A 15,122-nucleotide genomic window follows, 5' to 3' on the forward strand; every position below is an offset into this window, starting at 1 on the left:
AGTGAACCCTGGACAGATTATAGATAATCTGGACAGATTATAGATAATCTGGGGGTTAAGTAATGTTTCCCACGGATGAGGTCTAACTGAGAAGGCTGTTCTTCAGGAGACCTGCAAAACAAACACCGTAAGCTCGTCACTGAGAAGGGGGGGTTCCTCCTTGTGACCACCCTCCGGCGTGAGAATCAGACTAGATTGCTCTGAATATAAGTGTATATTAAGAGATTGCTAGATAACTGGGTAGCAGATGATCTTACCATTCCAAGATATTGGAGTATTTATAACCGAATGTAGGTTTCCAAGCAGGTACAGCCGGCTGAATAGTATTCCTGTTCTACCAACAGTGGACTATGCACAGGCCATACTGGTTGGTGGGTAGGTTACGGCCAACAGTGACAAAGTCGGCTGCACTATTCCACCAACTGTAGATTATGCACGTCCCACCTACTGTGGATTGTACGCAGGCCATGCTGGTTGGTGAAAAGGTTACGGCCAATAGTAACACTATTCCACCAACTGTAGGCTGCGCATGTCCCACAGTAAGGGTTGGTGAGTAGGCAGCGGCTAATAGTGACAAACAGTACTAGAGGGTTCTCCTCCTCGCACTGTTGTCGGTGAGCTGTCACCCTGTGATTGGCTCATGGGTTGTTCTGGTCAGATCGTCTGTCCTGTCCATACCTTGGTAGGTATAGTACAAAAGATCTTTCAGAATCATACAGACTGGCTCATTTAGGCGGGATTGTTCCTGCCTTGCTCATTCCTTCATGTGACTACTGAAGGAACTATTGTCTTGTGCGTGTAGCCCTGCTGTCTGCGGGTAGCCTTCCCTGATGGCTTGTATCCGCAACTGCGGGAACAGGCGGGGTACTTCACCATTGGGAGGCTTTCCCTGCATGTACAGCTTGCGTACTGCGCGTAAGGTTCTATGAGCATGGTGGGTCCTGCGGGAGCAGATGGTCTTTGCGCCGACGTCCCTGTTCAAGGTGAGTCTTGCGGGACCAACTGGGTTCTGCTGGGACCTACCTCTTCACCTTGTGAACCGAGTAGGTCGTGAAAACATGAACTGGTTTCGAGAATGATAAGAGAGTATTAGAAGTGAGAGTGTGGAATCGTCAACATTCTTTAGTCGATAGGAGAGTATTTTTGGGTTGTCGACCTTGGACTTCTACTAACGTGGCAGGTGACCCATGACTGTTATTCATAGACTGGATATTCGAATGTCATATGATTCAAACTATTTGTTCTAGACGTGTTGATTTGGGGCCCATGGTTCTAGATATTTAGATCCAGAGCTATATGCTAAGTTCAGGGCCGGCTCTAAGGATTTAAATACCTTGGCCGAGCCAAAATAAAAGGCCCATAAACCCTCAAGAGTAGTGAAATATGTAAGCTAATTTATCTAAACGACGTTATGGATACAAGCCAAATATTTTTAAGTTTATTATGATCCATACTTGTTTTATTGAAATAAAATGAATATATATATATATATATATATGTTATAATTTTGATTTTTGACCCTCGAAAATTACGGACCTTCACTGAGCATCTGACTTGCACTACCCTAGGGCCGGCCCTGTTGTTTACCATGCGACCTAAACTCTGAATCTATTGATAAATGATAACATTATGTATGCACCTTGATAAAACTGAGAAATCTTTTAATAAAAATTGTTTCCAACCCTTTTAAAAACCATGAAGGCTATAAATTCGTTGGGCTTTTTTGGATTAAAAATGTGATCTTCGTTTATTAGTATCGTTTGGAAAAAATTGTATAACTTCATTGTATAAGTTGGTTGTTGTTTTTGGTTTTTAGCGTCTTACTTGATCTAATGTTATTTGAAATTAGTAGATAAAAAAGCTAGTAATTCAATTATATCTTTTATTTTAATTATAGAAAATTGTTATCAAAAATCAAATAAATGTCATAGAATGTAAATAGTAAAAACAATTCTTTAACTTTTTATTATGTTTTTAGAAGTATAAAGATACTTTCAGACTAATTATAAATAATTTTACTTTTAAAGTATATTAGTAATATTTATCTAATTCAACTAAATACAAATACAAAAAATGAAAGGTAATAAGCCGAACCACTTTGTAAATTTTTAATTTAAATTTTATAAATAATAAAATTATAAAATTAATATTTTAAAGTAAGTTATGCCCCCTGCTGTTTTGTTCTCATTAAAATATTGTATTAATAGTTCAAATAGTAAGTTATAGCTTATAGGTATTAGGAATTTCCATTACTTCTTTAACATTGAACTCGAACTCGGCGTGTTTTTTTCAATTTTTCTTTTCTTAGTTATGTTGTTTTGTAAACAATAGATTGAAAGGTCAAACTACAATAACGATATCGACCCTCTTGAATTCCGACGTGTCCCCGAACAAAACGTACCCCCGCCGGGTGTCCGGCTCGCACTACCCTTGAGCCGGCCCTGGTAGCCTAAGTTAGAGAGACTATAAAGTCTTAACTACGACAACATGAGGGAACTTAAAACCATATTTATTTTATTCACGAGATTAGACCTTTTAAAACAAAGAAGTAATGTGGATTCTCATCATTTTAGATATTGTGGTGGTGTTTTTTTTTATATATTCGTACAACTAAACACATGGACATGAAAACATATGCGAACCCAAAACTATATTTAACAAGGTCATAATCAATAATAATATTTTTATATTTGCTAAAATTACTTTATCGACGACAAGTGACGAGAGTCAAATTGCAAGAAAGCAACCATGTCGGACAAGCTCTATTAATAGAAAATTTATCCATGCATGAAAATAAAGCAAAACTTTACAGCGTGTCAATTTGAAAAATTACCAATGAATATATATACCTTTTTGTTTTGGGGGAGTTACACTTTCACATAAGTCTCTTAGTTTGGGCTAAAATTTTTATCATTTCTAGAATAATAACCTTATGGGTTAAACCATGCAAGATTGCATCCGCATTACAATATTCATGTTAGCATGCTACTATAATATTTCATTCTTAAAAAGAAATGCAAGTACACATACATGCTCATACGTAATCAGGGATGGACCCGTGTGTTACCCCAAGTGGGCGGCCGCCCAGCTTAAATTTCTTTTAATATTATTTGTATGAGAAGATTCTGATCGTTCCTCCTTAAAATTAGTGTTAAATCTTAATAGTGCCACTCATGAATATAATTTATGGGTCCGTCACTATACGTAATGATATAATCACATTTGATATGTTACACTTAACACCTTGGAAACTTGAAGTCGAGTTTTGTCATACTAATAGAGTGCCTGAACACTTAAAGTTGATGCAATATCCGATGTCGAGACATCAGACAATCTTCGAGTAGATATATGGCAAAAATGTTCAAATTATTGGGGGAAAGAGCCCTCTACTTGCTCATGATTAATTTGTAGGAAAAACCTATATGATCACGTTGAATGTGTACTTACTACACCATCGAAGTTAATTATCTAAGAAGCTGCAAGTCTTCGATCGATTAATGACCTGTGTTTAAACTCGTGACACATGGTGCCGCACCTATGGATTGGACGTAATATAATTATATGGTTGCATGCATGTCAAAACAAGTCATGACACCAATTGATAGATATTGTTTTGTTACGACTTACGTACTATTTATCGACAACTCAAGCGTACGAGAAATAAAGACTTTGCGTAATTAGCCTTTCATCATAATTAATGATGGAAAGTTGTATATACTTAAATTATAAAAAATATCTTAACTTAACAATAAAATATTATTGTTTGATTATTTCTATTTTTTTGTTCTTTTAAGCACCTCAATTTTATAATAGACCATTTTATTTTCATCTCACATTGTTTATAGCAATAAAATCCCAGTCTTTTTGTCCTCTATAACATGTTCTTCTTACTTTACCATCTGTGGACGCACAAAAAGCACATGAAAATGGTCCATGTACATAATATCGTTTTTGTCAGTTTGGTTATAACTATTGTCAGTTCGTTTGGTTCAAAAACGGTCCATGAAACCAGCCGGTTTGGTTAACTAAATTAAGCTTCAAACAAGTAAAAAGAAGACCTATATTTAAAGTTTGCTTAAGGCCAGGAAAAAGTTAAAGACGTGTTAGTAGCATTCGTCCAATCAAATTTTTTTTATCTAGCAATATTTGCATATAATATATCACAAGATATTTAATGATATGGACTTAAGAATTAAACTAGAAATTTTAATTTTTTAGTTTATTGATAGATATTTTGAAATATTATAAATGGGAGTTGGACCTCAAAGACATAAGAATCTATTTTAAAGGAAAATGTTAACGTACAAGTGGATTAACATGGTGAAATTCAAGTAGAATATTTATGTAATTACATCATAAAGTAATTATGTAATTACATACCACTTGATTCTCACGTTAAGCACGTTTATTTCACAGACCCCTATTTTAAGTTCCCTTAAAATACATAATCAAAGACAATTTGATCTTCAAATGAGAAAGAGATGACGTTATATATTGAAGCAACCCAATTAATACCCATCTAAAAATGTTCTCTAAATCCAACCATAATTATTCATTGAATGGCCAACATTTACGTGTCTACATACACACTGTCTACTCTACTTTTTAAATCATCATGCATACCCTAATATTTGAACCAACAACTATTTGGACGCTTGTCGCATGAGGTACTCTAGCAAGATGCTAATCTACGGATTTAGTTTAAGATTCCTCTAACCCATTTTTACTGGAGTAATATTTACTTGAAAAGTTGTTGGACTTCGCACAACGAATTTCATAATAATAATAATAAACTTAATAAATACTAAAATTGAGAAATTATAATACCTTAAAAGCTACTTCAATATAAGGCAAACGTGCCTTTTTCCAATCAAGCTTGAAGGGTTTGTTGTGTCAGTAGTGACTCAGTGAATTAATCCTTCCCTTGTTTTGTAGCTTCGAACGTAGGGACGCAAGCCATAACATCCATTCGTTGTATATGAATCAAATTTAAACGTGTTGAACTTAATTTGTATGTTTGTCACGTCACATGTCTTAGTATTTAGTTAAACGGAAAATGACTATAATGTCAATTTGATATGTTAATTTCAATAAAAAGTCCATTTGACTAACTAATTTCTAGAATATCTAGGCTAAAACTCGTTGATCCAGTCTCGTTGATGCCAAAATAATTCTCTTCAGAAGCCAAAGTAATCTTGTAGGACACCTAGATAACCCTGTCGGTCCCTATGATTGATTTAAATAAAAAATTTAGCGATGTGACAATTTTTTGTGATGAGTGACAGAATATGGTTGGTTAAAAATCTCGTCGAGTAATGATTGCAAAGTTAACGTGTCGTCGAGTTTTAGGGTGGACAATCTAGAATTGGACAGACATTTTGTCAACATTGACATATCAAATAGACATTTGGGTTGTTATTTCCTATTAAAACGAGAAGTTTAATATTAAGCCAGCAAGCACTCAACGTATCAAAGAGATTCATAGAATTAGAGGGGTGATTTGTACACATGAAAAGATTAGGTGTCACTCACTTGTATCATAGCACAGGATATTGTATTTCATGCATATGTGTAACGTTTTTTTTTAATAATTTTATTTCATTTCATGGTAGAAACATAGATATTACATCAACATAGCAGGTAGGCGGGCAACAAGCTGCGCCGCCAACCCTTTCTGAATTGCAAACCCTAACCTGCTAAAGATATACCCCTGCCCCTTTGGAGTCGACACATTGCTATGCACAACCCGTTGGACCCCTGGTTAGGAAACGGATAGCTTCCGGTGCCAAGGAGCCAAAGGTATCAAAAGCCAGAAGGACAAAAACATGTTGGTTCTCTTCGCAGGTTTTAGCATGTTTCTCCACCTTCTTCGTTTCAGCCCTTTTCATTGCTTGCCCAGCTACAAACCCATTATCCCTCAAACCAGCTAAAGGAGATACCCCTGTGAGGTCAACACAAGCGTGTTTTCCCCCGGCCCAACCAAAGACGAGCAAATATGTCGGTCGTAGAGTGGATCTCCCTTCCGTGGGGTCTGTAAGGAAGTTTACGGAGGCTTCCTTTTTAGCTGATATCCCAGCTCTCCTTAAGATGTCCCAAAGAACGTCCCGAACCAATCATGTCGGTATTTTAACCCATGCATCTCCTTGCAATGAACCGCATGCTCTCCGAATTTATCCAGGCAAGCCTTACGGCAGATTGGACATGTTTCGTCTTCTGGGTGCATTGGGACCATCAAACGGTACTTAAGAATGGCCCTATACTCGACCGCAGACATGCTTTGGCCCAAGCCATCAATCGGGATAACGGTCAGAAAATCTTGGGCATGAGGACCTTGTAAGCATTCAATAACCGCCTTATGTCGGGGAGACAATTCAAAAACTTCTCCCAGGCTCTGAGCGATTTTGCCAAAAAGGGCATTCGCCAAAGTTTTTTGAGGCTTTGGTGGGGCGGTGTCCTTATTAGAGAAACCGCCAATGTCAAAGTCTGGGAGAGCGCCATTTAGGCGTTCCAGGGCCTGCACGTAGTGTGAGTCCAGGTCGACAACTCCGCTATTACTTAAGATGTGATTCTGTAGTTTCCAAGACTGAGCCCTCGACGCTACAAAAGCGTAAACCCCAACATCATGAGCCGAAAGAAGGCCTAAACCCCCCAAGCGTATCGGTAAAGATGCAAGTCGCCACTGAAGATCACCAAAGAACGGGTCTCCACATACAACTATGTCTTCGATGGCTTCTCGAAGCCCCTTATCAAAACAGGATACCGCATCATCCATCATATGGGGGTGGCATGTTCGTAACCCAAAAAGCAACTTAGCAACCCCCATGCAAGACCTAAGCAGGAGGAGTTCGATCTGGGGATCCCTAAGGCAAGGTAAGAGTTTCATAAGATCAACCGCACGAGATGCTCTCCGCCTCGCCAACTCCTTAATAAAGTAGGGATCTCGACTAACAGCCCCTCCAAGGAGCTTTACCCCTCTCTCTGGTCTACCAATCCCACTAGGGAAAATCCCATCTTTGACTTTCACCCCATTACACGCTGGCCAAAAAACCTCGGTTTTCTTAATATTAAGTTGCAGCCCTAATGATGGCCCTTCCGAGCTGATAATGTCTAGGGCTTTAGCGACTTCGTTGGCACCACCAATAATAGTCCCATCATCCAAGTACCAAGCATGAAATAGGAGGTTACACTCATTTTGTACCCGGAGAACAAGAGGGTGTAATGCTAAGGCAAAGAGGAGGGGCCCAAGGGGGTCTCCCTGCTGAACCCCAGTAGTAGCTCCTATACAGTCATCACCAACGTACAACCTAGCCGGCTGCGCATAAAGGAACTGGACCCATAGATAGATAGACGGGAAATGATGATGAACCTCCCAAAGAAGGGCTGTGCGGTCAACCATATTGAAGGCGTTGGAGAAGTCCACGGTAAGCATAGCTAAATAACCGTCCGCGTGAAATGAGTTAAGAAACCGGTTCGCGCTGTGAAGCACCGCCTCTGCCCCATTAGGGGTCCCTACCCCAAACTGAAAGTCCCCTAAATACTTAGTCATTTCCTTCCCCACCATCTTCATAGCCACTTTAGAAACCAACCTACGCCAGATAGCCCCCACAACAATGGGCCGAATTCCATTATCCGAATTTAATAAAGGGGTAAGGGGGGCCGAAGCAATAAACTCAGCGAGCACCTTGGGGCACAGACCCCCAAGCCATAAGTTGACGACTTCAGTGATGGCTGAGAGCAGACCCATGGAAGTCACTGATCCCTCACCACTAAGAGCGTCCAACAAGTGTTGCGCCCGCATCCCGTCCCTCCCGCATGAGGTCCCTTTAGGAAATGAACGGATACATCTAAGCTCACAGTCCCCATCCAGAGAGAGAGAGTAGGCATGGCGACAGAGCTAGAAGGCAAGGACGGAGGCGGCACCACTGGGTGTTTATCAATGAGGGCTTTCATGGTTGAATCTCCGAGATGGGCAACCCCACTTGTGTATAATACCTTGACTGCAGCTGTGAAATGACCATCCCTGACTTTCCTGAGACATTGTTTAATATTGAGGCTGTTTTCAGATATATTTGCAGACCAGATTTCAGATGAAGTCCAACGATGCATGATACAAATGTCTTAAAGTATCATTTGGTTTTTATTATTATTTTTAAACAAAACGATGCTATTATTAACATCGCAGCATTTGGTATGTAAATAGTTTTATCATAACCGGTCAAAATTTTAAATTATAGACGTATTTAGCGTTGTGCTTATTTCTTTTCAGAGAAAATTATATATATCCTCCTACAAACAAGGTCTTAACCTTCGTATGTAGAATATATATAAAAGAAAACTCTAAACTAAAGTTTATAGTTAATGTGACTAATGGAAATTGTGGAACAGTGGAAGGCCATATAAACACGTGAATGTGTATTTGCCAACTAACTAGTAAACAAGATGACAATTTCTTTCTATTGTGAATTTGTGATATATGACAAAAACTTTTTTAATTGTAGAGTTTTGATGTTTAGATTAGTATATATGATATATAAGATAAAACAACTTAAAAGAGCGTATACAATATAGATATACATAACGTACAACCTATTCTAGGATAGACATGAGTTAGTAATCTAATATAATCATATATGTGTAATAAACCTAAAACAAATTATCCTATTATGATCTTGAAACTTCAAATATTCGTAAAACTTCAGTCTTATCTCTATTACCCTCATTGAAGTGACTATCAGGGCCGGCCGGGAGGGTGTGCGATCCGCACCTTCGGCCAGGGCACGTAATTTTCGGGAGCCAAAACTTTTATATATGTATATATCTTTTTCGGTAAAGGTTCTCGGGTCAATCGACATCGTCCATTGATCGATTCGTTCGTTAATTTTGATGTTTAAAACTTGCCGGAAAAAAGCGTTCACCGGAAAACTTTAGCCGGAAATCAAGTTTAAAACTTCCGACGGTAATTTGAAGCTGATGACTCAACTTTCAAGAAATGACAGAAATGGCCCTTGATCTTTATTTCCTATATTTACATACTCAGTCCTTTTAGTTTTTCTTTAGTTAACTTAATAACTTTTATTTCAACAACATACCAAATCTTTTAAACAAGTTAAAAAAATTAAGTTTATATTAAAATAACTATATTAATTCTCATAAATTTTGTATTAATAAATCGTATAAGCATTCAATTTTACGCTTTCGAAAATTAGGGTATTACATTAATATTATATATTTTTTATGTTTATTGTTACAACATTAATTGTTGTTTATAAAAAAAATAGTTTGTATATTTCGTTATTTGTTAAGGCTTGTGGGCCTTTTTATTTCGGCTCGGTCGAAGTATTAAAAATCTCATAGACGCCCTTGGTGACTATGCATGTGGTGGATCAATACGAAGCTTGGTGTAAAAAAGTTAAGCAAAATGGATACAAAATATTTTTTGTGAAGATGTTTACCAGAGTATCAACTAATGCAAAAGAACCCTATTAGACTAACTCACCCCTCCTATTTTCTTTTTCATAAAAAATAATTTTACTATTAAATTAAGATATTAGAAAAATTACAGTATATAGTTTCATATATTAGAAAAAATTATAGTTTATAATACAAAAAATCTATGCCTATTCTTCCTAATCGACCCTCTGAGTCAGCCAATATACACCGAGAGCTAGAAATAGTGAACCCATCCTCCCTAATTTTAATAATGTAAGCTATAACCGGTAACATCCAAGAATTTCTTCCCTACATCATAATTTATTGTTTGTGTTAAAGCTTCGGTTATGACTTATGAGTCACCCACTCACCCAACTAACTTCGTACTTCATGAAAATAGTAAGTCGAAATAAAGAGGCTAAATATGAAAGTGAAGTCACTAGTTCTAGACCTTTTAAACAAGATTTTTCTTTTCATCTCTACTTTAAATGTTACTTCAAATAACAACCCCATATGCCAAAAACCATCTCTCTCTCTCATTATAATTATCATCACAAACTTTATTTCACCATTTTGCTATCAAACAACATATGCACTTATCAATATTCATTTATCATTACAACTTCAGTCACAATGAGTACACAAAATCCCACTTCTGAACCGGATGATTACACCTCAAACTCCTACCCTTCACCATCTTATTCACCCGGCTCATCCCAACCGGTTCACAAGCCACCAAACCCTAAAACCAACACCACCAAAAGAGACCGAGACACGAGCACGAAACACCCGGTCTACCACGGTGTTCGGATGCGTAATTGGGGCAAATGGGTGTCCGAAATCCGTGAGCCAAGGAAAAAATCAAGGATATGGCTCGGGACATACCGAAACCCTGAGATGGCTGCACGTGCACATGACGTGGCAGCACTTAGTATCAAGGGTAGCTCGGCTATTATTAATTTCCCAGAACTGATCGGGGCATTGCCCCGACCAGTTTCCTCGTCACCGAGGGACGTGCAGGCAGCGGCAGCTAAAGCTGCTGTGATGGAAATGTTTGATTTCCATCTGCCTGTACAGTCCACGGTGATGTCAGAAGAACTGGATGAGATAACCGAGTTACCGAGCCTAGGCTCGGGTTTGGACTCGGATAAAGAGTTTGTGTACATTAATGACTCGGTGGCGGAGGGGTGGTTGTATCCACCACAATGGATGGATGACGGTGGGCATGTTTCAAGCCAGAAGAATGTGGTTTCTAATGAGTTCGAATCTCTACTATGGAATTATTAATGTGTGTTATTGGTTTTTATTTTTTAACCATTTTGCTAGCTTTTGGAAAAAAACCATCCCAAAAATTATATCATTTATGATTTTATGTTACTTTGTTGATATAATGTATTTGAATGAAATAAATAGACCGGAAGTGATGGTCGTGTTATTACTTTTCAACTTCTTTAAACGTTGGGATAAAAATGCATATGCATGGTACATTAAATTTCTAGTATTTTTAGTATTCTTTCATAGAAAGAATTAATTAATTTATTATATTTATGGTTGTATAGAATTATTTCACGTATCTATTTTATTTAGTGAATGAATGATCTTCATCTTCTTTTGAAATTATAGTATTTGATATAGTTCTAATTTATTTGTTTTCATGTATCTACTTTCAAGTATTAAGTATAGTATTATAAATTGAAGAGTATGTATGTACATGATGGAATAGCGTTCGTGTGGTTGGGGGAAGGTGAGGTGACATGAAAGGGAGTTCCGACAATTGGTTGAGGTACATCTTGTTTTGCATAAGGTACAATTTTATCATTTATAAGCTACATTATTAGCTCTAGAAGTTTTCTTATTTAGCTACTTGTCTCTTCTTAATTTATTATTTCTGTATTATTACTATATGTATGGTGTTCATATTTGATTTGTTTAACCATTCGCATTTTAAGGTGGTTAAACTATAAAATAAAAGGTTATGGGTTTAATATTATATTATAGAATGAAAAAAGTTTAATAGTTAAAAAAAAGTGATTGTTTATTTGTTAAAATTTTTCAAACTCCTAAATTTGTTTTAGGTTTGACTTAACAACTTAAGTTACCATTTTACCCAAAACATAAAACAAAGACCTCATACTTGAAATTACGGTGTTTAGTGTTTGGTTTATAACAGTGAGGTCGTTCAAATTGATCATCGGTTTGGTTTTACGGTTGATTTATTTTCAAAACTTCCAATCAGTCGGTTTTATAAAACTAAGAGAACATGGTTTATGGTTTATGTCAAAAACCGGTCTTATAAAATCGGACCGGGACGTAAAATATAACGATGTATTTTATCTTATTATATACATCATAAATATGCGTGTATATATTATTTATACATTTTATTTTTTTATATTAGTTATAAGTATTTAATTAAGTGAAAATTCAAGTAACAAGTTGGAATGGCGATTTTCTTCATGATATTGGTAATCTTGACATATGTTATTTCCGGTGCTTGAAATTAAATTGGTTTCTATATATGGTAGTATCTTGTAATCTTATTTTTTGGAGTTTTTTATCTAGTAATTACGTAATTTATTCACATACGTTAAATTAAAACGTGTTTTGGGAAATTGACTTCCAAAGATACAATTAAAAAAAAAGGCGTGTAAAATTTGTTTATACTTTAACTAGGTGATGATAATCAAGATGAACTACCGAGTTATTCTAAGATAATTTCTAGATGGTATCATTTATTGAGGTGGTAGTTTAATATGCTATCCAAGGACAATATTTTGTTATGTAAAACGATTATCTAGAAACAACTATATTACAGTTTAGGGGAGTTAATATACCTTAATTTCTTTAAAGAACTTAGACGATGTAAATTTGCGACACTTGTCTCTTAGCTGTCTTTGATTGCGACTTTTTAAAGTGGACAACCTCTAAAGTTTTTCATTACTCGTCACGTCCTGTAAAGTTTTTAAAATAGACTGTTTCTAAAGTTTTTCCTCTTAATTGTTATCGTTATGAATTTAACAATTTTATATTATTTTATAATAAATTTATGCATTTATGAACATGTACAATGTTTATTAATTATTTTCTTAAAACGAAAAAAAATGCAAAAATTTTGAAAGGGCCTCGACAAACGTTTTTCGTTATCTCGCTCTTCGTCTATTGTATTCAATGTGTGTTCATGGCTTTGCCGTCTGTTGGGTGTCATTGTAAGATCCTGTAAACCCACAAAACGATCGATGGGTACTCTAGTAACATAAATTATAATACAACTCTTTTATCCAAATACATAACTATAAACAGACAACCATCTTCTGTACTTCTTCAAAAGATTTTACATTGGCATTGATGACAAATTAGCAACTATAGGACTTGAGGTTTTCTTTTGGATTTGAGAAAGGGTTGGCTGGCAATGGCTGTCACAAACATAACAGGACCAATTTTATTTTGTATTTGTGGACACGAGACAAACCCCTTTAATATCGACACTTTCCCCACCTAACAAGGCATCTTTCCCCGTCAAATTATTGCTACGTAGAGCACATTAGTTTCGTGATTGACACCGTGCGCTATCATCCTGGCAGCAAAGCAAACTCTCAATTTCTGTCATTATAAATACGCTCTAGTACGTTTTAACTACAATTAGCATTATAAGGAAAACTAAAATGCTCATATCTTTCGATAAATTCTAACTAATATGACCAACCATGATAGTTTTAAGAACTAGATTCTAACTAGAAAGGTATTTATAACTTCACTTCTGTCTTTTGCCTTGAATGCTATAGTCTTTGTTTGTATGAACTTAAGGGTTTTAATGTTTTATTATTGAATACTTGACATTGCATACTATTATGATTCACATAATTAAATAATATCTCATTTTTGGGATTTTGGACTATGATTTACACATTTTGCATCACTTTAATTCACATTCTGGTATTGTGAACTTAATTTGGATTATTCATATATTTAGCATTATGTACTTTGATTCACACTTTTGGTATCATGAACTAAATTCACACATATGTGATATGTCTCCTTTTATCATGTTATTGTGTTATAAGAATTTACATGTTTGTGAAAGTGATATTATATGTTCAGTCTTGTACAAATTTACTATTACGTTGACTAGTGAATAGTAATACATGAGGTGGATTGAACTCATTGAAGTGTGGTAGAAAGAGGAGGATATTATGTGACTTGGTATTTTCTTTCATTACGTATTGTACTTATACAATGTTTTCTTTTTCTTATCAAAAAATAGTTTCTACGGTGGTCATATGAATTGTTTTTGCAAATATGTTTTAAAGGGTTACACATGTTTTTGTCCCGTCAACAGATTGAATACCAGCTCTCTCTATGTTTTTTTTAATTTACTGTTGTATACATCTATCCTCTTCTTTTTTAAACGACCAAATATAAAAAAAGCTCATGAGTAGCGCTAGGACTAGCGAGAAGCTATCCAGGGCGATAAAAACAAATCACAAAAATATGAGCACATTTAGTAAAGTTTTACACTTTCAATTCTACTAAAAAAATATAAAGATTCATGATTAGAGCTATTGTCTTTGTTGAATATCTCTTCATATTTCATAATCAATACCTTTAAGTCACCCACTACATGGTCATAATAATAGCATCTAGCTAAGTTCCTTCCTGCACCTCATCATCCGTATTGAGTCTAGCCAATTAATAACCAACATTGGCTTAAAGGAAGCAAAAAGATCAGTTTGCAACCATCTTTTAATTGCAAAGCAATATAGCACTACCCAAAGAGATGGTCCACCGTTTCCAATTGGCGCAAGCATAAAGGACACAAACGCGAGTAAAGTCCTTTGTAAGGTACTCGAGATGGGATTGGTAAAAACATAATTTGAGCTAACTTAAACAAGGAGAACTCAAACATAAATTAGAGCTAATTTAATAAGCACGCTCATGCATGGATTTTACACATCAAGCTTGATTATACTCGTACAATAGTACATTTAAACGAACAGATTACTTGTATAAATATAATAACATTGGTATAACTTATCTTTATACAATAAGCATTTGTACAAATGTAATTACGACGATAAACATATATCCGAATTAAATAGTTAAAAGTAATAAACATATATCTAGTCAAGCTTGAATTTAAACTGTAAGACTAGAAAAGACACAAGCTCAAAGTGTCTTAGGTTACAGAAGTAAATTCAGTTTCCTCTCAAGTCGTTTACGCGTTAACTACAAATCAAAGGGCATTTCGTTCGATGGTATTTTGGTGTGTTGTTAGGCGTTTCCTTCTCTTAGAGGTCTTAGAGGTCGAGAGTTCAAATCAAGTGATGAAGATAGTATTTTTAGGTTTAGATTAGATTACGTCATAAAAAACAAAACACTGTACATCTAAGGGCAAATAACACTTTTAGACGTCTTTCGCTCTTTCTTGTTTAAAGAAGTTGCCCTTATAAAGCCAAGACATTGGAGAGTACCCTGTGGTCCGGCCCCATGTACTAGATACACACCAACCACAATAAACTTACTAGAGTTACATGTACCTATTAAGTTATTTACAACATAAAAAAGTGTTGTAAATACATGTAAAAAAACTCTTGTCAAACATAATTACACAAGGTCTTTATTATTATTATTTTTTAATTCATTTTTTTTTCATTGTGTATGCTTGTTGTTTTTAATTTTTTTTTATTCACAACTTT

At 35.7% G+C, this 15,122-nt stretch overlaps 1 pseudogene across 1 annotated transcript; it reads left to right on the plus strand.

The window, feature by feature from the left end:
- The first annotated feature begins 9,752 nt into the window (after window positions 1-9,752).
- On the plus strand, window positions 9,753-11,343 carry LOC143622847 (ethylene-responsive transcription factor TINY pseudogene; annotated as a pseudogene). Its single transcript, XR_013151791.1, has 2 exons — window positions 9,753-11,077; window positions 11,108-11,343. The product of XR_013151791.1 is annotated as an ethylene-responsive transcription factor TINY pseudogene (transcript).
- The last annotated feature ends 3,779 nt before the right edge of the window (window positions 11,344-15,122 follow it).

The sequence above is a fragment of the Bidens hawaiensis genome, unplaced genomic scaffold, assembly GCF_021521415.1.
Source record: "Bidens hawaiensis isolate Kalapana, Puna unplaced genomic scaffold, B.hawaiensis_p1.1 tig00003244_1, whole genome shotgun sequence".
NCBI lineage: Eukaryota > Viridiplantae > Streptophyta > Magnoliopsida > Asterales > Asteraceae > Bidens > Bidens hawaiensis.